At 43.2% G+C, this 25,522-nt stretch overlaps 1 long non-coding RNA gene across 2 annotated transcripts; it reads left to right on the forward strand.

Moving 5' to 3' along the window:
- The first annotated feature begins 15,428 nt into the window (after positions 1 to 15,428).
- Positions 15,429 to 25,100, forward strand: LOC123618225 (uncharacterized). Of its 2 annotated transcripts, none has more exons than XR_006726632.2 (5): positions 15,429 to 16,936; positions 17,991 to 18,052; positions 23,408 to 23,528; positions 23,605 to 23,752; positions 25,007 to 25,100. It is a non-coding gene; the product is annotated as an uncharacterized LOC123618225 (long non-coding RNA). The 2 variants fall into 2 exon arrangements; XR_006726633.2 differs by having other exon boundaries at positions 23,605 to 23,655.
- The last annotated feature ends 422 nt before the right edge of the window (positions 25,101 to 25,522 follow it).

A 25,522-nucleotide genomic window follows, 5' to 3' on the forward strand; every position in this document is an offset into this window, starting at 1 on the left:
CTACCTGGATTGAGGCCATGCTTTACCATTTTTATTTTTTCTGAGTGACCTTGGGCAAGTTGCTGAATTTCTCTGTGCCTCAGTTTCTTTGAACTGATCAAAGATCATGTGTGCAAAGAGCCAGCATGTAATAAATAAATAATATTGACTAATATCAATATAATTTTTAATAACCAGGGGTAGGCATAGCACTATGAACTGTGGGTGTTTACGGAACACTCAGACCACTCCAGATTATTCTAAGAACTTGCTGTTATAACAGCAGACCAGCCACCAGCAGACTATGAGGAATTCTGGAGATGTTTATATCAGAGATAGGCCAATGTCCTGACTTCCCCCCCAAAAGGGGGCAAAAAGTGAGGGATTAGAGTCAGAAGTGGCTGTTGTTTATTCCCTATCTACTCTGCAAGAGGTTATTAACATACTGTCTATTTACAGAGAACATTAAATGTAAGCAGTCAGGATCTTCTTGAGGTTATTGAGAGTGAGGATATCATTCTGACCTCACTGCATGTCCTTTATCATCACTAGCAGGAAGCAAGGGTATTAAAAGAACTCCCCCTGAACGCTGTACTCCTAGGGCCAACCACCCTTGGATGACTCCCTACATAACAGGTGGACACTTCTGCATTTGCTCACCCTGTGTCCTCTGGAAGCCCCTCCTCTGACCCAATTATTCAGCCTTCAAGATTTACCCATCAAAACTGTTGACTGAAAAAATATGCACAACCTAAAAGTTGAGAGTCATGTTTTATTCAGCAGACTTTCTGAGGACTCGAGCCCAGGAGGTGGCATTTCAGATAGCTCTAAGAGACTGCTCCGGAGGGGCAGGGGAGAAGCCAGGATATATATGAGTTTTTGCAACAAAGACCAGGTAATCAAAACATCAAAAAGACTACTGTTAATTAAAGAAAACCAGATACTACAAGTTAACGGATTAAGTGCTTCTCTATGTGTGGGAAGGTGCAAAAGCCTGGGCTCACTGAAATCATTCCTCTGGTAGCTCCTTAGCCATCTAGGGCCAGTGCCCTGTTCTTCCCGTCCTGAGTTCCCTGAGGTGCACCATTGGGGGTGGGTGCAGAGGCCAGGCTGCCTACTTGTCTCCATCCTGAGTTCCCTCTGCTCACTGTCAGAGGTAGCTGGTGACTGGATGGCCACACAATCCTTTGTTTACTGATATGGCAGGCAGTGTTTTTCATCCACATCTCCTTCAGGTACTCTTCACTGATACCAGATTAACATCAAATTCGCATTAGAACTGAGTGTCCCGTTGTCCCTTGTCACATCTTTTTTTACTACACTCAAGTTGTTGAATGGTAAATACTTTTTTGTCTTTTTCTCCTACTTGACTGTACGCGCTGTGAGGTCAGGGATACTGTTCATCCATTCATTTACTGATGCATTAATATAACAGATACTTATTGCTAGCTGCTCCTGTGTGCTGTACTAGGTACCAGAGAGGTAGCTGTGAATAAGCTAACATGTCAATTCTCTTCACAGAGTTTATAATCTCAAAGGAAAGAGGGGCCACATAATTACTTAAATGAAAGACACTGAGGCTACGACGGAGAACTACGGGCAGCTCTGAAAGCACATGAGGGGGGAGTATAATTGAGTTTGAGAGCCCAGGAAGCTACTACTGGAGGAACTGCGGAGAAGGGTGGGGGCGGGTGTTTTCAGACAAAGGGAAGGAAATGTATGCTGGTCCAGAGGTGTGGACGAACGTGGCACGCTACTCAGTTTTTGTTCGATGCTCACACCCAGTGCGGCACCTGTGCACACTGTGTGCCACGCGTGTGTTTTTTGAAAGAATCTGTCTCCTCTTCCTCCTAACACATAATCGACCAAGTTCTTTCCTCCCTGTTTTCCCTCTGTTAATTTATTTGCCGGATTAGAGTTTGTCAGTAGCTAAGGAGCTGATAGGCTGTGTGGGATGAGAAAGCATGAAGAGAAGCCAAAAGATTAATTGTTGTTCTTAACGGTGGAAAAAGAGGTGTAATGTGAACACTGACCACTGCTCCATTACAGATTTATTAAGTCAGATTTACGTGATAAGACCACCTTTGCTCTGATATTGAAACAAGAAACAGTTTTTCCTTTCAGGTCCTGGGCAATTGTATATTACCCAAAGGCAGACAGCACGTGGGCTTAGGTGACCAGCAAATCAAGGACACTAAAGAAATGGGAAAAGCTCTGTTTGCATGAACTTTTCCAAAATTTTGTAATCAGAAAAACTATAAATAAGCTGGTTTAATTTTGGTATATGTGCAAGTTTTAATTTTCATATGGTTTTCACTGTGGGAGGCACTATAATTGTCATGATTTTTACAGAGCTTAGGAACTCACAGTGTTTTATGACTTACAGCACTCAGAGTAGAGGATGTGAGCCAGGCGGTCCAGTAAGCACACACATCCTGCAGTGAACAAAAAGACTTAGTTCTGGTCCTGGTGGAGCTTAGAGTCTAGTGGGTGGGGAGGCCAAAAAACAAGAAAACAAACTGCTAAAACAATAGCACATCTTCACAAGTGCCAAGAAGCCATGAGCGACTGAGAGGAAGGTGAGGACAGGAGGTGGGGAGAGAGGGAATGACTCACTGTGGGGTGACACTGAAAGTATGAGAGATGAAGTATGGATCAGGCCAGTCCTGTAAGAGCAAAGGAAAGAGAGTTTCTGATGGAAGGATGAGTTCTGAGGAGAGGAAAAACCAAGGAGGAGGGATTTTTCTGAAGGTCAGAACAGCTGGATATGGTGACCATGGGGTAAAGTAGCATGAGGGGAAGTTGAGAAGGTGGGCAGGAATCAATTATGCAGCACCTTGCAGCCCAATATCAAGCAATTGGAGTTTTTCTTAAATGCAATGAAGCATCACCAAAGAGTTTAAACTTGGTTTAAGACATCATGGGAAATGCACTCCTGGACATACATCCAGAGGAAATTAATTCAAAATGACACCTGCATCCCAGTGTTCATAACAGCACTATTTACAATAGCCAAGACATCGAAACAACCTAAATGTCCATCGACAGAAGACTGGATAAAGAAGTTATGGTATGTATATGTATGCAATAAAATACTGCTCAGCCAAAAAAAGAGTAAAATAATGCCATTTGCAGCAACATGGATGGACCTGGAGATTGTCATACTAAGTGAAGTAAGCCAGAAAGAGAAAGAAAAATGCCATATGAGATCGCTCATGTGTGGAATCTAAAAAAACAACACAAAAGAACTTATTTACAAAACAGAGACAGACTCACATACATAGAAAACAAACTTACGGTTGCCAGTGGGGAAAAGACAGTGGAGAGGGATAAACTGGGAGTTTGGGATTTCCAGATACTAACTACTATATATAAAATAGATAAACAATAAAGTCTTACTGTATAGCACAGGGAACTACATTCAATACCTTGTAATGGCCTACAATGAAAAAGAATATGAAAGGGAATTCATATAGATATATATGAATCACTATGCTGCACACCAGAAATTGACACAACATTGTAAATTGACTGTAATTCAATAAAAAAAAAAGAATGAAGTATTGTGGGGAATGAATTTGTGGTGGGCAAAAGTGGATGTAGTTAGGATGCTGTGGTCACCTAGGCTAGAGATGATGGGGGTAAGATAAGGGTGGGGGCAGTGGATACGGAGAAAATTCGACTACGTCAAATGAATACATTTTAGAGAGGGCATTGTGAGGACTTGCTGATGGACTGGCAGCTGGGGCTGAAAAAGAGGTAAATATCAAAGATCACTCCTAAGAAGCAATTAACTCTTCCATTTTGAAGAAATGGAAGAGGCTTGGGTTTTATTTTCTGTGGGGATGAAAGGCCTCAGGGCTCTGACTCTGAAAGAGTGTGGGGAAACTTGAAGGAGATCCAAGTGCCCAACTTAGAGGGGTCCCTCCTCCCTCCCCAAGCCTAGCGCTCTTGAGAATTAGGTGCTAATGACCAGTCGGTTCATTGGGCAAATCATCACTAAGCTTACACAACTACAGGGGAAGCAACTTGGCTGGAAGGGATAGACGAGGCCTGGAAGGACCCCATGGTTTTGACTCAGAAAATCCCCAAGCCTTGAGAAGGGGACTGCCAGCAGGAAGTGGCCTTCCTCTGCTCAGAGCACCCTAAACCACATTCTCTTCCATAACCAGTTTGACTTCTTCCTGGCTTACAGTCTTGATTCGGCCTCTTTCTAACGATGAGACCTTGAAACCATGTCTTCTCTTAGTTCCAGTGCCTCATCTATGAAGCCAGGGTGAAAATTGCCCTTGCTTACTAAGTGGAGGTCTAAATGAATTATGTTTGTAAAAACCTTAGCACATGCCTGGCAGGTGGAAGGATCTCTATGAGTTCCAGCTGTCCTGTCATCTCCTCCCCCAGAGCTGAACCCTTCTTATTACAGCTTTTAAAGCCCCAACTTTTTCCTTTCAGCCCCTCAATTTTTGAACAATTTCCCTAATACCTCCTACCTCAAGATCCCCATACTATTTCTTAGATCCTTTAAATGGCTGAGTCCTTATTTTCCTCTGGCAGGCCAGGTGCAGAGGGAATGAAGAGAGAAAAGCTTTGTCTAAAAGTAGAACTTATAGATTTCATGGTCTGTCTCACATATTTATAAGACAACTTTCTTTAAATATTAATTCCTGCATTTACATTTTATTACTATTTGATTTTTTTCTTATATTTGATCTGAAGTGTGAAATTGGGAGCCTGGAGCTTGCCAACACTTCCATGCTAGAAAAAAAAATGCACAATGAAGAAATTTGAGTTTCATGGGGTTTTTCTCTCCCCACCAAGAACAACAAGATTCTGCCAGGAAATCCTGGAGATCTCTTGCGTTTGCCCACTGTCTCTCCCCGGGGCACTCCAGCTTAATGTGTCTCTGGCTCTAGCTCCTGCTACAAGCTGAAAGGTCTTTCCTGCAAGCTGGAGACCACTGCTGTGGACCAAGAGGGTTTGATTCTGAACAGGGATGATGGAAGGAAGGCTGGACCAAACCCAGAGAAGGGAATGAAATTTCAAGAAAGCAGTTTTCCTCTTTTTAATTCTATTTTTAAAAATATATTTTTATTGAAGTATAGTCAGTTTACAATGTTGTATCAATTTCTGGTGTACAGAACAATACTTCAGTCATGGAGGAACATACATATATTCGTCTCATATTCTTTTTCACCATAAGTTACTACAAGACATTTTAACTCTATTAAACCTCTTTTTTTTAAACCTAAGTCCAAATTCCTTCTCTTTTCCCAGCATCTAGTTCTCCTTCTAATAAATTTCTCAATTCTTAACGAAACTCCAACCCATCTCTCAAGTAAATCTGTAAACTCAACTCTCATGGAAGTTTAATTTTCAAAATGGTAGAATCAGGACCCTTAGGCAAATGCAAAGTGCACACATCAATGGTGTTGGTTATTTATTATTTATTTATTTAACTGGAGGTCCTGTGACATGTTAAAACTGGCCTAAAGAGCATTGGAGAAGCTAGATATTTATAGAAAATATACAAATGAAAGGACAAAGTGGTTTTTCTTATGCAGTCAGCTGGAGCTTCAAGTTTTGAGATGCACATTTTATGCACAGGGTTGATCTTTATGACCATGAATAAACTAAGCTAGTGGTTGATCTTTTGTAGGTCATAACAGCCAGGCCTTTTACCACCTGAATCAACAGATAGAATGAATATTAATCTCTTCTCTTGTTCCTGGGAGAGACCTTACACAGGATGATAAGGGCACAAGGGTCTGGAGAAATGGAGTTTCGTGTCCTTTCTCCTAAATGTTCTTGGTCTTGTCAGATAATTTTTAAACTTCATCCAGTGAAATCACAACATGCCCAAAATCTGAGGGATCTCATTTCATGTGTGAATGAAAAATACTGCAAACCATATCAGTAAATAAAGAATGCTGAAACCATCAAGTCATCAGTGGCTGCTGCCACCCTCTAGTGAAGACAAACCTGCAGCCCGGCCTCTGCAGCCACTCTCAATGGTGCACCCTGAGGGGACTCAGAATAAGAAAGGACAGGATACTGGCCCTAGATAGCTAGGTGCTGGTCAAAGGAATAAATTCAATGAGCTCAAATGTTTGTTTCCTCCCACACATAGAAAAGCACTAAATTCTGACTTGAGATGCCTGGTTTTCTTTATTTAACAAGTAATCTTTTAATGTTCCAACTTCCTGGTCTTTGTTGTAAAACTCCTATATATCCTAGCTCCTCCCCTACCTCTTTGGAGCAGTCCCTCAGAGAGATCTGAGAGGCTGTCTGTCATCCTGGGCTCGAAGGGGCTCGAGTCCTCAGAAATGTCCGCCAAATAAAACATAACTCTCAACTTTTAGGCTGTGCATTTATTTCAGTCGACACATGCAATGTCTTCATCTCTCACAATATCCTCCCATTTTACAACAATATTTATGGCAGAGAAAGGGGATGGGAAGGAATAAACTGGGAGTTCGAGATTTTGCAGATACTAACTGCTATACATAAAATAGATAAACAATAAGTTTGTACTGTATAGCACAGGGAACTATATTCAATATCTTGTAGTAACTTATGGTGAAAAAGAATATGAAAATGAATATACGTATGTTCATGTATGACTGAAGGATTATGCTGTACACCAGAAACTGACACAGCATTGTAAACTGACTATATGTCAAAATATATGTATTATGTATATATATATAAATATATGTATTTATCTCTGCCACAAAATTTATGGCAGAGATAAATAACAGAAAATAGAGGGAAAAAAAGGAGAATGGATGAAAACAATGTTTTCAGCAGACTGGCGCTGGTGCTTGGATCATCTTGACCCATCACACTGGTGGGCGTCAGATGCACGGTGCTCTGTGTGGACACTGAAAGAGCCCTGCTACCCAACACCATCACACACGGGGGCCCAAGCAGTCCTGCTTGGACAGCTCTTTCGAAAGAAGGCAGAGAATTATTCTCATCTCACTCAAAAAGCTTTATGTAAAGGGAAAGAGCTTTCTCCTTCCTCAAAAGATGCAGCTGAGAGTGACTTTTCCTCACTTTGCCAAGCACGCCTGCCTGACAAGGAGGGAGGGCATCCGCGGGCAGGGTGAACTGGTCAGCTCCTGTGAGTGGAGGAGACCGGGGCTTGTGCAGAGTGTAGAAGCACAGGAGACCATGTGCGCGGGGCATTCGGAAGCAGCGGGGTCTGCGTGTCTGCTGGCTCTGAGGAAGGCCTGGTCCTGGGAAGCAAAGACTGGAGGCTGCCGTGCTGATTCTTGAACTCACATACTAATCCCCTTGGGGGCTTTCAGAGAACTACTGAAGCAGAGGATGTGGAGGGCACAGGGAGTATTTGGCAGGAATGTGACCTTCCAGTGTGAGTAGGTTGGGGCTCGTTCGTTCACCCAGACAAATTAGGGGTCAGGATATTTTGGTTACACAACAATAGTTATTTTTAGGTTCGTTCTCCAGTCTCCTGTATCTCCTTTTCAGTCAAGTAAACAGAGAGTGAGCTACAGAAACGCAGTGCAGCGCCATGCTACATCAGTGTCAGATGTCTGACTTCATGCTTCGCTGTCTCCACACCGGAGTACAGGACAGAAAATACAGACACTTTAATTTGCACAATTTGCTCGTGCCCAAATTCACTGAGACTCTCACTGCTTGTCTTTATGAAAGAGAATTTCTTGAAAGCACGAGAAGAGAGGAAATTCTGTTTCATGAGTTTCCCTTGATTTATCTAGTGTCTGGTGGAAGCCTTAATAGCCCAGTGCCAGGATGAGACATTCAGCCCAGAGAAAGGACTTCATGCCTCTCCTTCTGCTCACTCTGTAAACTCTGTGGACCCTACTTCTTTAGTGTCCCCTTCAAATGAAAGCTCTTCTTAGAAAGCCTAACACCATGTAGCCACAGTTCCCTATAGAGTTACAGCTGTGCTTCTGGGCAATGCAGAGAGTCAATGAATTAGGGTCATTACATCATCCCAACACCAGGCAAATTTAGACTTAATGTTGTAATGTGGGAAATTGGGCCAGGACCTTCTCCAGAGTTTGGGGCGTTTTGCCTTCAACATGAGAGCGGAGTATTAGTGGTAGAATCCCAGACAGTACTGTATTAGGTCAGCCTCTCATCCCCTGAGAGCCCTGAGATGTAAGAACGCCACGAGTAGTGAATTTAGCCTCCCCTTTCAGGTGACTCTGTTGTCCTAAGTGAGACTTTAAAAGTCACTGCATCAGGAGCAAGTCAACAGTGAGTGAGAAAAATGTCCATTCTTTCTAAACCTCCAAACAGCTCGATCTCCAAGCCTTCTTTATTTTATCTTTGGTCACTGAATAACTGGAGATCCAGGCAGGAGGCCACACTGCTTCATGACTATGTCCCCTAGGTTCCCAGCAAGCTGTAATCTGCCACTGGAACTGGGAACGATTTTTAAACACAAGAGCAAAAGGAGATGGGGCATACTGTGCTTCATGCAAATTCCTCTGTAACTCTTAAGATTTGTTTGCCCTTCATAATTGAGACTAGATCTTGTATTCTTTTTTTTTGATACAGTGGAATGACTAATGACTATCTGTTTTAATACATAATTAGTGGGATTAAAAAATCCACAGTGTATCAGAGGTGATGGAGTGCCTAAGATTTCCTCAATTTTTCCAACCACTTCTATTTTGGCTCTAATATACAATAGCATGGGGATGTCAAAGAGGAAGGGCAAAGTGCTGTGAATCATGTCATGTCCTATTTTTCCAGAATTTTCTGGAAAATGTCCTATCTGACTTTATATACAGATCTGTATGGAAATATTATAGAACAAGAGTAGGCTTATTTCACATACCTTCCTAAAGGAGGTCCCAGACCTCAGTAAGAGATACCAAGCCTAGAAACAACATTTGATGCCTTATTGTGGCTTCTGTGATCTAGTTAGACTAAGTCAAAGTCCTGGTCTTTTATAGGTTGTAATGACTATCTTTTCCGTCTCTTGAACCAAAGCCTGTAGTAGATATTAAATTTAGTTTTTGAGCCTCAGTTTCTCAAATCAACCTGGGTAAGGCTCTGTAAATAGAATTTTAGAAGCAGATGGTCTGAGACAAAGGAAAAGCAGCTTCATACTTTGGCTACTCACATCTCCTGGGCTTTCCACATTTCTTTCATCTAAGCTTTAGCTAACATATCACAAAATTGTGAAGCAATGTCCTCAATTCTCTTACTTTCCTCCATTCGGTACCCGATTTTCAGGTCAGAGATTCGTGTATAAAACAGAGGATGAGAAAATAAACATAACTGAGACTAACAATTCCAAGTACATGATAGTAATTTCTTTGTTCAGAACCTAGTCTGAGAGATTGAAACTTGAAGGGGAACCCTGATGCTGTTTCTTTCCATTTTCTTTAACAAGTATTTGAGTGATGCGTCACCAACACTCCTAGTGTTCATTTAGTATGGACATCTCCCCTCCACCTCGGCCCCTCAATAGGAGAATGAGTCCATGACTGTCCCTGCAAAACTCTCAGTCTTTGTAGCTGTGCATGGGAGCTACAGTTGCAAAAAGTACAAGAATTGTACTTTCCTTTCCAGTGAAAAGCCTTTAGAACACATCTCACTTAACTCTTCCTCCAGTCTTGGCTTGATTAAAAATTCATCGATAGAACATTGAATCTCTCACCTCCCAGGACCATGCCCAGAACTTGTCAAGTCTAGCCTTCAAGACCAGGATCTTTCCAGTCATTCCTTCTGCCAGGACCTCATTTAAGCTGTGGGGCAGTCATGGGTACATCTTATATCTTATGCTGTTAAATATCCCAAGGTTGGTTTTCACATGTATACTTTGGTGAACAAATTTGCTATGGCAAAATCAGGTAGAATAGAGCTTCATGTTAACACTTTTATCCTATTTCTGCTCTCAGTCACTTTCCACTATGGCCAAGAATCTTAGCATCGAGGGCAGGCCCAAGAGCAGAAATGGAATGCTTTGCTTTATGACTTGTACCTGTCTCCCCAATATTCCATTTTGCTCTTAATTGTCTTTGTAGCCAGTTTTTATATGTAGCCTTTAAAGTCAAAAGAGAGGATTTTTTTTTTCCACTGAGATACCCCTGAAGACTCCAGAATTAGCAGGAATCTAAATAGTCCAAGTCTAATATCAGGGACTAGCCTTTGAATCAGGGTTTTGTGCATTTCCTGTAATTTGTGATCATGCTTACTGTGTCCCCCACACACAAGGGAGCAGGTGGACAGGGATGACTGAGAAGTATCTAGCCTGCCTTCTACTGAGAGCTGCAGGCAGAACTTCAGCCATAGACGGTCACACTGATGGGTGCCCTTTGGAGACATCCAATCACCCTGTGTCCCCAGGCTGGGATACAGCATACACTTTTCAGTGGCACAGGGAACAACTGCCCCTTCCCAGAACCATGTGAATCTGGCCTTTATGACTAGAACAAACCATAGGAAACTGTCTTATAAAATCAGATTATGTTGAAAACAGCTTCTGTTGATGAGGTTATGTAAAAATAGATCTCTTGCACATTACTTGTGTGAATGCAAACTGGTGGTGAGATGGAGGAGAGAGAGCAAATTCTTACACCTGTCTGACAGCTCTGTCTGCTGAGAGGGCCTAGCAGCAGTGCCACACCAGTATCCAGATCATGAACTCAAAACCCCATACTTCATTAAAAGAAAAGAAACAAGAGCTCCTTGGAGAAATCACTGATTCCAGGGCTGGGGAGGCAAAGTACAGGATGAGCCCGGGACATCTTGCCATGCCGAAAAGTAAAGAAGTACTCAAAGAATGATGGGGACATTTCAAATTCAAAGGAGCCAGCTCGAAAGGACTCCCACTAGCAAAATCTGAGGAAGTGTGAGCATCAGAATGAATAATGGCAGTTATGGAAGACAATATATAGAAGAAAACTAGACTCCCATGAGTCCATAATGTCACAAATAAATAAATAAAATGGAATTAATAGGGGAGAAGGGAAAGTTCTCTTTTGCAGGAGAATGCCAATGAACAACTGTAAAAGGAATACTCCATCATTTGGCAAATCGTCCTTTAGCAAACATCGTAACAATATTTTTAGGCATGAATCATCAATGGATACTAAAAGTAATGAGTTAAAGTTTCAGGAGGAAGAGGACATTCACAGAGTCTCAAACTATCTCCCCACAAGGTCCCTGTTAATTACAAAGGGAAAAATAGTAACTTCGCAGTGGAGAAAGTTGGTTGGCATTTCTTTAAGCAAGTGATTAAAGTTAACAGCCTCAAGGGTAGGACAAACAGAACTCAGGTGTCTGCTTATATGATGTACTGAAAAGAGCACAGCACGCCTTCTGAGGAATCTCTGCCAAATGCATTGTCTATCAGTTCTAATCCATGAGAAAGAGCAAATAAACCCAAACTGAGAGATGGTCTACAAACTATCTGGCTTGAGCTCTTAAACATTTGTCAAGGTAACAAAAGGCAAAGTAGGACTGAGAAAATCTAGATTAAAGAAGACTAGAGGCATGAGTATTAAATGCTTTGGAATCTTGGATTGGATCCTGGGGAACCAAAACAAAACAACTTGCTATAAAGAACATTAACAGGATAATTGGTAATGTCTGAATAAGGTGTATAGGTTAGGATTATATCAGTGTTAATTTCCTAATTTTGATCATTGAATTCTTGATGTGAAAGAAACTGTCCTTGTTTTTAGGAAAGAATTTAGGGTAAAGAACATGATGTCTGAATTTTTCTCAGTAAGTTTTCTTTTTCCTCCCCTTCTTTTCTTCCTTCCTTTCCTTTCCTTTCCTTCTTCCTTCCTTCCTTTCTTTCTCCTTCCTTCCTTCCTTTCTCTTTCTCCTTCTCTCTCTCTCTCTCTCTCTCTCTCTTTCTCTCTCTCTCTTTCTCCCCCACCCTTCCTCATCCTCCCAGGGCTGCTGCGGTGATGCCCACAGGAACCTCAATCACACAGGATGCAAATAGGAAAGAACCAGTCTCTTCTCCCTCCTGCAGTCTTCTAGGCTCCCTCTGGTACCCATTATTGGCAGCGTTGGCTGATTGGCCAAGCTGTGCAACGGGGTTTGCACAGTCCCAGCCTAATACAGTAAATCAAAGTATTAAAGGGTAGAATTGAAGCTGAGAGACAATGTTTCCTTGTCTCTTAGCCCTTCAGAGCTTTCTAGGAGATGGCTTCATGACATACTTGAGTGTTAGAGCCTTGGAGAGGAAACTTTATGTTGCTTCTTAGGTAGGCACAACTCTGACCCACGAATGCTCACATTTCCTAGTGTCATTTTCTTAAAGGGAGCACTTCTACTTCATAGGAAGTAAGCTATATGTTTTATTCTTTTTTTTTTCAATAGAGGTACTAGGGATTGCACCTAGGACCTCATGCATGCTAAGCATGCACTCTGTCACTGAGCTATCCCCTCCCCCTTAGTATGCTTTATTCTTGTGGTTAGAAATTCTAAGTAAGTTTTTCACTAGTGCTGGGACCTTAGTTGAGAATCGATTATTATGAGTTCCTTCTCCAGGGAAGAACATTTAAAGATAATCAACCTCTCTCCCCCAGCCTTCATGAAATGTAAGATCCTTCCATTGCATCATCAGGGTCTCTCCTCCCAATAGCATAACCAGATCTCTCTAAATTTGACCTTCAGGGCTTTGTTTATTTTCTTATTTTTTTAAACATGCTTTCTGGAACAATATCAAATTGTAGATCAGTGAGCTGTGTGGTTTGCTCTCTGTTTAATATCACAGAATTGAGGGTGGACTTTTACAACTACAGTTTGGGAGCAAATTCAGTGATGCAGAATTGGAGGAATAAAGCTTCATACTGAGTCTTCTATTGTGCTTCCTAAATTCTCAGGTTTCTTCCCCATTGTTTTAACGCTTGACATCTAGAGGAGAAAGAAAAAACAAGATTCTGTGCCTCGAGTAATATCCTTAGTCCTTGAGATTCTTGTCTATTTTACACCCATGCTTAACAGCAGAGAAACGCAGAGTCCATGAGATGTCAGGGAAGGGCTCGCTTCTTGCAACCTCCTCCAAGCCCATCAGAGCTGTCCAGGAGGGTCTTCACAAGCCAGTCCTTAGCATGAGAGACCCAGTCTGTGACGAAGACTCTTGAAGCTATCTACGTCCAGGTTTTCCATTGCTAAATTTAAGGAAGCACATTAGCCTGTCAGACTCTGAGTGTCATACACCATCACTGTGGTTGTCATCACCTGCCGAATTTTCCTTTAGGCATCATCTCTGCTGTGGGTGGCATTGGCAAGTCAGAGCCTCCCAAGTTCCACACGGACACTCAGAGTGTATCCAGTTCTATCCCTTCCTCCTAGATGGGCTAGTTCTAACTTCTTAGCATGAATGCAAAGTCTCTCCAATGAAAACCTTGGAGATGTTTTACAAGTCAGAGCAATGGGAATAAGACAGGAGGGAAGAGGGCAGGGCACAGCCACTCAAGGAATGACAGCAATTTAACACCAAAATGGTGGAAGATTCACCAAAATGGTGGAAGATTCAACTACTAGTTGGCCTTGAGAATTAAGAGGTTTGACTTCTAGCGGACCTTGAGCTTCATTATATGCTCATTGTAACAGCGTGATCAAGTAACATGCCCACAGGTGCCATGACAGCCCCAAGGCTAACCGCAAAAGGCTAAAGAATGGGCAGTGGCCCAATTCCTGGGAATCCCAGCCCCTTCCCCAGGGCAGTTGGAATGGTCCCACCTGTAGGTGTGTGAAGCTACTGAGCCCATAAAAACTGACACCACCATGCCTAGTGGCCCTTTTCACTCCCTCCTCTTTGGAGACGGCCCGCACTCTGACAGTGGAGTGTGTACCTACTTTTACTTTAACCCGAGCACCAATCCCTACACATCTTTCCTTGCCTTTCTCTTGCCTTACACTCTATGCAGTTTGTATCTCTCTAAATAAATCTACCTTTACTCAACCATGGCTCGCACTTGAATCCTTTCGTACATAAAGCTAAGGATGCATACTTGGCGGGACATGTCAACCAAGACCTGGGACTCGGCCCTCCTCACGCTCCACATCCGTTTTCCTGCATCAGGAAGAAATTAGCTGAAATGAGGAGAAATGAAGATTCGTGCTGTATATCTAACCTATTCTGCATTCTCCCAGATGACTCCACTCAGGCTCAAGTCACTGCACATTGTGAACCAGAAAGGGACAGAGGAAGAACCATTCTCTCTCCCAGAGTTTCCTGTACTTTGGTTGCATGGCAGAGGACCACAGGCAGACATGAGAGGATGCTAGTGAATGATGGTTTCAAGCAGCCTTTTCTTATGCCCCAAGAATTGTCTAAGAAGGGTCTTTGTGACCCAGAAAAAAAATAATTCAGAAACGAGGTCTTCATTTTCTTGCACCCAGAAGCATGTGAGCTCTGTAGAGTCCCTGCTCTAGTGTCTGTCCTAAGCGCCCCAACTACTGGACAGGTGCTGTAGGTCACAGCCTCCCATGGGCAACAGATCAACGCAAGTAGAATGAGAAGGAGCACAGTAGCCTGTGTGCCTCCAGTGCATGTTCCCATTCTCCCCAGTTTGTCCTACCCTGAACGTAGTCAGAGAGAGGTAGAGCAGGAGGCTGGGTTTCATTTCAGACCCTTTCTTTGTGGTAGGGACCTGGTAGGAGGAGGCCTAGAAGGACAAGGGAAGGAGGCACGTCATGAAGCCTCTGTGCAGCTCTCAGTGCTGCCTACGTGTTGTCTCTGGGGCCCAGAGCCTGTCTGAGAAACCAAGGCTGATGGTGGGACTTGGGTCCAATGGGACACTCACTTCAGTGCCTCTCTTTGGATCCTTCTCTAGTGTTCCTTCAAGGAGCAAATCTTATGGTTATTTCTTCATTACTTTAGGGAGGGCCTCCTATGTGTCAGGCCACTGAGATGCAAAATGAAACAAACAATATTCACCTAAAATTCAAGCCGAGCCTTATAGTCAGTTATAATTACTGGCTATCTTTTTCTCCTTCGTCTTCACAGCTCAACTGCTTGAAGCATCCTCTGCATTTATGCACAGAGTTAATGACTCTCCCAGCAGGTGGTTTACATCAGTGTTCTGGGCCTCTGCCTCCAGGCAGTCCTCTTAAGTAAATCAAATCTCCCCTTCCAAAGAGCTGCCTTGAACAGGCTTCCTGCATTAAGGACAATCTCTGAGCCAGCACTGGAAACATATTTAAGGTACATTTCCCTCTAGTCTACCTTTCTTAGAAAACTGTTATTTCACAATGTCTCTGAACCCAGACATTTATAATTCATTTCATTTCTATCACGACATGAGAAGGTACCTCCTACCCTTTCTCTCCTTTTCTCTGGCCCCTAATAATCTCTGTTTTCTCAAACTTAGAGATACTGTGTAAACCTTATTTCCTTCTCAATTACCAGTGGAATGTTTGGATTTGACTCTGTGCCCCAAGTTGAGTTGCTTCCCCCCCCCCCAAATCTCTACCAGTCTTCCTGGTTGTACACTAGCAACACTGAAATCACTAAACTTTTAAACAGCAGGTTCCTTTATAGGCATCTGCTACCCCCTCTCTTCCAGGAGACTGAACCAGTCTTAAATAAGGAGATGCCTGAAGGCTTCCTATGGGACTATCTTGCTTAAATTTGCCAAGATTTTTGACATAACTAGGCATGATCAGGAAATCACTTTTCTTTGCCCCTCAAGGCTCTAGATTGAGGAGGGTCCTAAATATCAATGAAATGTTCCTTCTCCTTCAGTTATTTGACTCTCAGTTGACTCTCCCAAGATAATGAAGCCAGCCAACAAATGACTTAGTTTAGAGCAAACGAGTGAAACAGAAGCTCTAAACTAAGTAGAATGAAGTGGAATCTTCTGTCTCCTCCCTTTGGCTCCTGAGGTTCTGCCCCGTGGCTCTCACATGACAGGAGTGCTCCTTGAGCTTCTGAACATCTGGGGAATCATCTTGGCCCTGTCTCTGGTCTAGTAATAATTTTCACGGTTGACCAATTTTATGATATACACAATTATTCTTCAAGGAAGTAGAGTTCCAACACCGCGTAGAGCCTGCTTACATAAGGGAGTTTAAAAACAGCCGAACTCTGCCTTTTCCATCCTCCTCCCTCACAAATCTCGCCGCACTGGCACTGATTTGACTTTCTGCCAGTTTGTGATACAAGGAAATGTCTCAAATGTGTTGCAGGAAAAAGCATTAGAAATATATTCTCTGTAACAGGGGGAGGCTCTGTGCAATGAAGCATTTGGGAAAGAAATCCCAGGTGAAAAGGAAAGTCAGAGCAAAACAAATCAGAAAGTCAAGCTAAGCAGACAGGACAAGAGGGAGTTCAACGTGAGGGCATGTTTACTGCAGGATCCAGATAATCATCCATAGAATGTCACACAAATCTTTACAGAGAAATCTTTTAGTTGGAATCTCCCATTTGCATTTATAATAGTCTCACAGGCCAGCAAATCAGTTTATCTGATTTTAAAAATTGTCATGTGCTTCAGTACAAAGATCATTCTTGGTTTAAGAGCTGAACATTAGTAATTTTGTACTTACTTAATGACTCTGAAAATGCGAGTTTTTATATAGAAGATCTGATTTATTTGTAACCTAACTTTAATACTAAAATAAAGGAGGTCACTTTAACAGCTCTCTTCTGCTCCAATCAAATATATTTTCCACTGACTACATACCAAGGGACACAGCAACACTGAATACAGACTCCTTGGGTTACACTGGTGAAATGCAAACCTTGGCTCATCAATCATTCTTTCCCAGTGGCTTTGAGTAAGTAAATGCAATGCTCTATCTTAGGAGAATGACTCCATCCCAGTTTTCCTGAAACATCAATAAAAACCCCTGTTGTTTGCAGTAAGGAAGATGTGCCCATTTAAATTAAGTTGATCTCTGGAGACTGATGGATGTGTCCTACACCGAACCTGCCTGGGGCAAGATACATCCAGCCAAAGTGTTGAGAGAACAGTAGGATAAACAGGTAAAAATCAGATTTAGAAGCTGGGTCAGCTGATGGGCTATGTTGATATGGGACTTGGTAAACTGGAGAGCTTAGCTGGGATGAAAGGAAAGGAACCCTAAAAATCGTTTTGATGTGCATATGATATGGGCAGGATCCGAGCCCCAGGAAACCCTATTCTTAGGCTTGATTTGGTTTTGCTCTGTTCCTTCCTTGACGCATTTTGGCCAGTCTTGCCCTGTATGTCCCTTACAGCTGTGTTTCTCCTGCCCTCACACTGAAAGTGCTCCCTCCCAGTTCAGGGGGAGTAACCGACCCTCCCGAACCTTGCTCACTCAAAGCTACTTTCAAATGATTATCTCGGCACATGCTTCAGTGGTTTCTGTAACATGGATACGTCACGGGGAAGGAACAGAAATATATACCCCTCTCTACGTTTTGTGTTTTTAGGGGAATTAGATAGGTGGGGATTTGGTGACTACCGAAGGGTGGAAATCGGAAGTTGAGGAGGACAGAGTCAGACGTTTCTACCTGATGCCTGACCCACTGTTTTCCTTTTAAACAAGTGACTCCTGCAGCAACTTTCATTCTGAAAGGATGCATGGATAATTACACAGCAACCTTACTGGCAGGTGTCGGGGCCCCACTAGGGATTATAAATACCTCCAGGTCTTCCCACCTGGGTATTCTGAGTTCCTTGAGGAACCTCAGGTCGGACAATACAGGACTGTTGCGGGCACACAGGTCAGAGTGGAGAGAGCAGAGGTACCTGCTCCTGCTTTTTCCTTCCATCCCTTCTAGGGAATTTCACAATTTCCTCTCCTGGAACCAAAGCACAGACCTCTCACTGCTAAAAGGGTCCTGCGACAGGGGTGAATTTTTCTCTTAGTTCCTTGCCTACCACCTGAAACTGACTTCTAGCCAGTGTTATCGGGAGAAACAGGGGCTGTTGGGGTGTTAGGGGACTTTGCTCTGTGTCCCAGCCTCAGTCTCTTTCTGCTCCAGTGACACTCAAATGGAGTATTTCACGCAGATTCCTTAGAATAAGCCAAGTTAGCCCTCTTCTCTCTTTCAGAACTTACCATCACTGCTACCAGTCTCTTTCAATTACGTTTGATTGGAAGTACTTTATATCAGGTAAGTAAGCTTTGGCTTTGACTTTTTGAATGTCTAAAAGGAAAACTCTATCTTGCTTTCCAAAATCATCTATTAATAAACCTCTCCTTCCTAGTCAGGTGTGCAAAATACCCATTTTTGTCCTTATAGACACATCTGTAGGGATGACACGGTCCCTCTATTCCAACAGAACTCTAGTTAAACGTGGTAAAGACTGATAGGGAAAGGCAGGAACACACAAGGTGGGCATGAGAGAAGGAAGGGGATAAGTTACCCTGGGGCAGAGTTTGGAAGGCTGTTGGTAGTGTGGGTGTGAAATGAGTGAGAACTCTAGCATGGAGATGATATCTCTGAGAACAGTGATCATCTTTTCCTTAAAAGTAACTTGCCTTGATGCTTAGGTGGGTTTCTCAGTGCCTTACATGTTCTTTCCTCTCCCGGCTATGAAGCCTTGTTCTCATTACCATCTACACTGAAAGCAGGAGGTGGGGAAGGTGACAGGCAGCAACTCCCAGTCTCTCGACCTTACTTCCTGTGAAGGTCTTGCTATCTTTTTCCCTGGGCAGTGGCCCTTTCTCCCTACCTAATATGTGCAGAATTTTATCTACTGAGCAGAAGGAACAGCTCATCCAGAGACACAAGCAACTTCTGGGAAATTAGGCTGCCGTTATTTCCCTCTTTGGGACGAGTCTCCAGGGAGAAGTAAGAATAAGAGTAAACCGACTGTGGATGGAAATAAGGCCCTGAACTAGATAGAAAGACCAACCACACCTGCACAAACATCGTCAGAAACTTTTCCATCTTCTGCTTTCCTAAGAACCCATTTGACTCTATTTGTCTTCCCACAGAAGCCTTTTCTTCTCCCTCCTTTTCCCCTACTGAGTTAGGTATATACGCCTCTAAGTTTAACCATTTAGTAAGCTAGTTACTTCGTTAGCTTTCATATGCATAGGAATAAGCCGTTTTTCTCCTGTTAATCTGTTATTTGCCCATTTAATTTGCAGGCCCCCAGACACTGAATCTAACTGGGAAGAGGAAAAGTTTTCCTTCCCCACACATCAATTTTCAAACAGGAATTTTCACATAATATGAAAGGAATCCCAATTCTTTAAAAATGTTACCCAAAACCAGATTTTTGATATGAAATTAACTTGAGTCTGTAGACTGAGAATGTGCTGCGATTGTATAATACAGAATACAGAGATACTTAGGACTCAGTTACTCCCCTTAGGAAACTAAAAAACAAACACTAACACACTTTCTTGTGTTTCAAGGTTGACAGTGGTTACAATAAGGGAGGAACCAACAAATTATTGTGGGAATTTGAAGGATATCAGTTTAGAAAGGCAGGAAAAATTCATGGGAGACTTAACCATTAAGAGCAATGACAAATCAGTGGGCTCCACCCCAAATCAACTGACCTAAAATATGTGGCGATTGAAGCATGGCCACTGAAAGCGTAAAGAAGATCTCCAGGGGATTCTTATGGAGTCTGTTTGACAAGCACTACCTTAAGTGATAGCACTTGTGTGTCTGTGTGACGTTTATTAAATAGGTAAAAGTGACAGATAAATAAGGAATGCAGAAAGACAGTATGGCGGGAAGAATTCCTAGCGAAGGCAGGAACATGTGAGGTTTCATATTCCTCAGGGCTTAAAACCACCAGGCGAAGTTAGGACTTTCTATAGTAGAAAAGGTATCGCCATTACAGCTTTTTCATCAGAATACTACCTTAACTACTTTGTGGTTTAAAAGCATTTACTGTAAAAAAAAAAAAAAAAAAAAAAAGCATTTACTGGTTCAGGAAGGGCTGGCATTGTGCAGTGCATAGAGTAGGAGCATATGCTGGAGGGCAGACAGGCTGAATAACCTTGGACAGGGAGAGCAGCCCGTGAGTTACACTAAGTCACATCAGGAGTAGTGCTGGGCTTGGGGCAATATTTGAGGAAGCAGAGAAGAGGGTTGGACTGGACAGTGTGTTTTAGGAATTATTCTATTGTCCATGTTCTACGGAAAACTTTGTTGGTCTTCACTTTTTAGCTCTACTAGACACGACTGATTTTTCTGGAGAGTATGGGTTGGGGAAGGGGATGTAGTGTTTAGCTGTTAAACAGATTTACTGACAGGGCTCCAATATCTGAGAGTATTGAGGATGCCTAGAAAACCAAGAAAAGAGGAAAAGTTAGAAAACTTTGGGGAAACCAGCGCTTCTGCAGTGGCAGAGATCTCAGAAAGATGTTTGAGAAAATAGCAAGCACAAAAAAGGAGTAAAAAGAGGGGCACTTAAGAAGAGTTGTGCTAAGAAAGAGTTCTCAGGGGTCATACTTTCATTCTGACAAGCCAAGAAAAAATTAGACAGAGTGCGTGGGAATAACGAATGTGTGTATGTGAGCTGTGGGGAGGTTAAACAGTAGTGACAGCTCAGTCAGAGAAGGACCAGAGAGCGAGGTAGTTGCAGGAAACCTGGAGTCATTATTTTTAAAGGAGAGGCTACTGAACGCTGTTACAGGAGGCAGAGAGAGGAGCAGTTATGAGTGAGAGATGGACAGACACATTAACGTGGGAGATGAGCCAAGGAGCTCTGTAGTTTGACTAGTGCTCACCCTGAGTAAGTGAGGATCTGTTTTCCCATTCCTAAAATGAGGATCTCCGGGGTCCTTGTGCGGAACATCACAAGGGAAGCATTTGACGTGGGGTCTAGCACATAGAATTAGTGACCCAGTACAGGTTAACCCCTATTATTGTTCAGTAACTTACCTGGTGCTAATTTAAATCTTTAAGGCTTGAAAGTTAATTTATATTAAGTTGTAATTTTGAATATTTTAAAGTTCTCTAGAACTCCAAAATCTTATTTCTAAAATATAGCTGTAAGTTTTTTTTTAAAAAAGTACATATATTTCAGTAAATAAAATAACTTAAAAACACCCTGAAATTTAGCATGCCCAGTTTAAAATATAATAATGTACTGTGACTGTGGACTTCCGGAATCATATTCACTATAAAACTTTCTAAATTTGCACTCTTTCTCTCTGCTTCTCATTTTTCTTCTATTCAGGTGTCTATGGCTCTATGTTTTTCATTTGTTTTTCTTTGATTATTTGTTTTTACTTTTATAGCACACATGGTTCCTTCTGCTTTTTGCCCCTCTAACTTCTGCAGGTATGCATTTTTCTCCTTTTCTCAGTAGTTTTCTCTTTGTGTTTACTTTTCTGTTTCCAACACAACAGTTTCACTGGTGACTCCTAATCTGCCATTTTTTCTTCCTTCAACAGAGAATAACCCCCTCCCTCAAATAGTATTAATTTTATTTTACATGCCTTATTCATGACTCCACATGCAAAAGTAGAATAGTCACCTATCACCATCTAAAAAAAAAACACATGGCCACAAACAACACTCCACCAAACCAAGTGTCTTTTGACCTGATCGTCAACCAGCCTTTTTTATTTTTGTCTGTTGGTTTTCCAATGAATATTGACTTGTTAAAAAGCAAAAGTGTATATTATTCCTTTTTCATGAACATCATTTTATTATCTACGTATTTCCTATTTTTAGCTAACGGTTAGGTACTGCTTAAATAATGAAAGAAAACAAAGGAAATTGTTGACAGTGCTAAGGCTTTGAAAGGTAAGAGCTTGGCACCTTTTATGTAATTTCTTCCTTTATTATGCAGATACATTTTATTTTTGCTTAGTTGAAATAAGCAAAGGTTAACGGGGGATAAATTGGGTCAGAGAAATGGAAATAAAAGTTCAATGTTCCTCATGGTCCTATTTCTCAGGAGGCTCCTAAACTATAAAAAACTGCATCAACTATAAAAATACTTTATTTTTAAAAAATGTTTAATTTCAAACAAGGTTGCTTCTCCAATGTGACAAAAAAATTTTGGGTATATTCTTTTCTCCAATAACTTTATATTTCAAATACTCTGAAACCAATAAAAGAAACTATCCTGCGTTTCTTATTTTTAGAGTGTTGCAGACCTTACTTTCACCCAGCGATGAGGAACTAACAGTGAGAGCTGGGTTAACTACCCTATTCTCTACTGGGGCCCACAAAACCCTTCTTAATCCACAAAACTCATTCTCAGCCACTACTCTTGAGTTCCTCTTTTGAGGGTGTGGTTTATAATTCTGGATTTTTTTTTTTTTTTACAGTTAAAAGCAGAGAGATTTTAGTCCAACCTTGTATCCAGTTGAGGAATCTTTTCCATTAAATCCCTGACAATTCAACAATGCCATGAATTGTTACCTAAAGCAGCAAAGCTCCTCCCATCAGGAAAAAGCAGCAGGAAACCTTTTTAGTGAGCTCGAAGGGTTCTGAGATAAGTAACAGCAACAACAATAATAGTGAATGTGTATTAGAGCACTTACAGTATGGCAGGCATTGTGCTGACTGCCCTAAGAAGGAATTGTTATTATTAACCCATATTAGGAACTGACACTGAGAAATTCTCTGACTTCACTTGGAACACATGGTTGGGTAGTGGGAAAAATCAGATTCCAGCTCAGACACTCTGTATCAGAGCCCCTCGTTTTAGTAACTATACTATACGCTTTCCTATTGAGCTCAAATCCATCTCCTTTTAATCCCACACCCATTTAGTCTAAATTCTACCCTTTGGGGACAATAAGAACATGTTAATTCTTCTTCTCATTCGTTTATGTAACAAAAAGAATATTAATTGAGCACCTCTTAGATGTTAGATACTGTCTTCCCGCCTGTAATACAGCGGTGAAAAAAGAACAAAGTTCCTCCTTTCACGATGTTAACATTCTGTCCCTTAAATTGTTTGAAAAGACTCCCCAGATTTCTTAGGGTTTCCTTTCCTCAGACCAAAGGAAAGGAAAACTTCTTTCAGCCATCATAGGACAAAAACTTTCAAATTCTTATCTATTGTGGTAGTCTCTCTTCTCTAAACACATTCCAGTTTATAAGTATCTTTTAAAAAATGTACCCACCAGACAAAGGCAGTAACTACACGCTTTTTGATGGACATGTTAAAAATAAGACAACAGGCCCAAAATGGAGTCGTTTATGCTAAGTTTTGTGTCACCAAACCAAGACTTAATTTTAGTTTCATGTCTCCCAGAAATGGAATCTTAAACTAATTGATCAGAAATCGCCTAATCAGCATTAGTTAAATAACCAGCCTGACGTATCAGCCATCCCCTAAAGGAAAGTGACCCTGCAATAAATATCCTGCTTTTTGTCTAGTGCACATTGTCTCCCTGCTTTCTGGCTGTAAAGGGCACTTTGCACAGATCCTCCGGAGCTCCTTCCTATCTGCTGGTTTGGATGCTGTCTGATTCGAATAGATTTTTGCTCAAATAAACTCTTAAAATTTTTAATATGCCTCAGTGTATCTTTTCACAGGTCTGGTGACAGGAGAGGGAACCCAGAGTCCCCCCGGGGCCCCCAGGAGCAACGAGCAGCAGCAGGGAAGGTACCTGCAGAGCCCAGAGAGTTGCTTTCTCGCCGCGCCTGGAGCTGGTGGGTAAGTTCCCTCCATCCTCCATCCACAGCTTCTGTGTTAAGACTTCTCAGACTGAGCATTTCTTTCTCCCGCCTAGGTTCTGAAACTGGAACAAGCTGGAGCTGGGCTGCGTGGGACATAGAAACTGGTCTGTTTCCGGTGGTGGACTGGGTCCGACTTAGAAACCAGACCGGGTCCAGGGTCAGACCGGGTCCAGTGGCAGACCGGTTCCGATGTCAGACCAGGTCCGCATTCAGACTGGGTCCGACTTAGAAACCAGACCGGGTCCAGGGTCAGACCTGGTCCAGTGGCAGACCGGTTCCGGTGTCAGACTGGGTCCGCGGTCAGACTGGGTCCAACTTAGAAACCAGACCGGGTCCAGGGGTCACACCGGTTCCAGGGTCAGACTGGGTCCAGTAGCAGACCAGTTCCAGTGTCAGACTGGGTCTGCGGTCAGACTGGGTCCGACTTAGAAACCAGACCGGGTCCAGGGTCAGACCGGTTCCGGGGTCAGACCAGTTCCGGGGTCAGACCGGGTCCAGTGGCAGACTGGGTCTGCGGTCAGACTGGGTCCGACTTAGAAACCAGACCGGGCCCAGGGTCAGACCGGGTCCGGGGTCAGACCGGGTCCGGGGTCAGACCGGTCCGCGGTCAGACAGGGTCCGACTTAGAAACCAGACCCCAGGGTCAGGCTGGTTCCGCGGTCAGACTGGGTCCGACTTAGAAACCATACCGGGCCCAGGGTCAGACCGGGTCCGGGGTGAGACCGGGTCCGGGGTCAGACCGGTCCGCAGTCAGACAGGGTCCGACTTAGAAACCAGACCCCAGGGTCAGGCTGGTTCCGGGGTCAGACTGGGTCCGACTCAGAAACCAGACCAGGTCCAGGGTCAGACTGGGTCTGCGGTCAGACTGGGTCCGCGGTCAGACTGGGTCCGACTTAGAAACCAGACCGGGTCCAGGGTCAGACCGGTTCTGGGGTCAGACCAGGTCCGCGGTCAGACTGGGTCCGACTTAGAAACCAGACCGGGTCCAGGAGTCACACCGGTTCCGGGGTCAGACTGGGTCCAGTAGCAGACCAGTACCGGTGTCAGACTGGGTCTGCGGTCAGACTGGGTCCGACTTAGAAACTAGACCGGTTCCGGGGTCAGACCGGGCCCGGGGTCAGACCGGGCCCGACTTAGAAACCAGACCGGGTCCAGGGTCAGGCCGGGCCCACCATCAGACTGGGTCCGACTTAGAAACCAGACCTGTTCTGGGGTCCGACCCGGTCCTAGGTCAGACTGGGGCCGACTTCCGCTGTTCTCGGTGCAGCGTGAGGGAGGCCTTGGGCGAATAAAAATATTGTTTGAAGGGAGAACAAGCAGTAACCTTACCGAAGATAATGGTGAATAACCTTGGCCACAGTGGAGGATTTTTAACCTAGATGATCTCTGGAGAAAAGCGCGTCTCAGCCACTCACCATGAAGGGTGGATGGAAAATTATTTTTCCTTCTTTAAAGTTCCTGGTGACCAGGATGAGACCAGCTGGGACACCCCACTCTCTCTGAAGCCAGCACACAGGATCCAAGAAATCCTGGCAGAAGTCGACGAAGGGTAAGAATCTTTACCAAAGTCAGCTCGTCCGTCTCAGTCCCTATCTGTGATGCCTGGTAGAGAGGAAGGTAAAATTTCATTTTGTCCCTTCCTTTCCAAATTCAGATTGACAGGAAAAAACATTTGTAAGAATTCTGTTTCACAACACAAGTTCGTGTGCCCGACACACAGTGAGGCCAAACAAACTGAAACGTTGAGATTGGAGCAGAGAAAGTTTGCAGGGCCACGTGAGAATGAATGGCTCCTGCTCAAAAACCCCGGAGTCCCTGACGGTTTTCAGGGAAAATGTTTTATGGGCAAAATTTGGGGTGAAGGCAGCAGGGTGTGTGACTTTCTTCTGACTGGTTGGTGGTGAGGTAACAGGCCGGTGCTCCAGGAACCTTGTGCTCAGCCTGAAGTTGCCATCCTCCACCAGGGGTTGG

This window comes from Camelus bactrianus, chromosome 3 (assembly GCF_048773025.1).
Source record: "Camelus bactrianus isolate YW-2024 breed Bactrian camel chromosome 3, ASM4877302v1, whole genome shotgun sequence".
NCBI lineage: Eukaryota > Metazoa > Chordata > Mammalia > Artiodactyla > Camelidae > Camelus > Camelus bactrianus.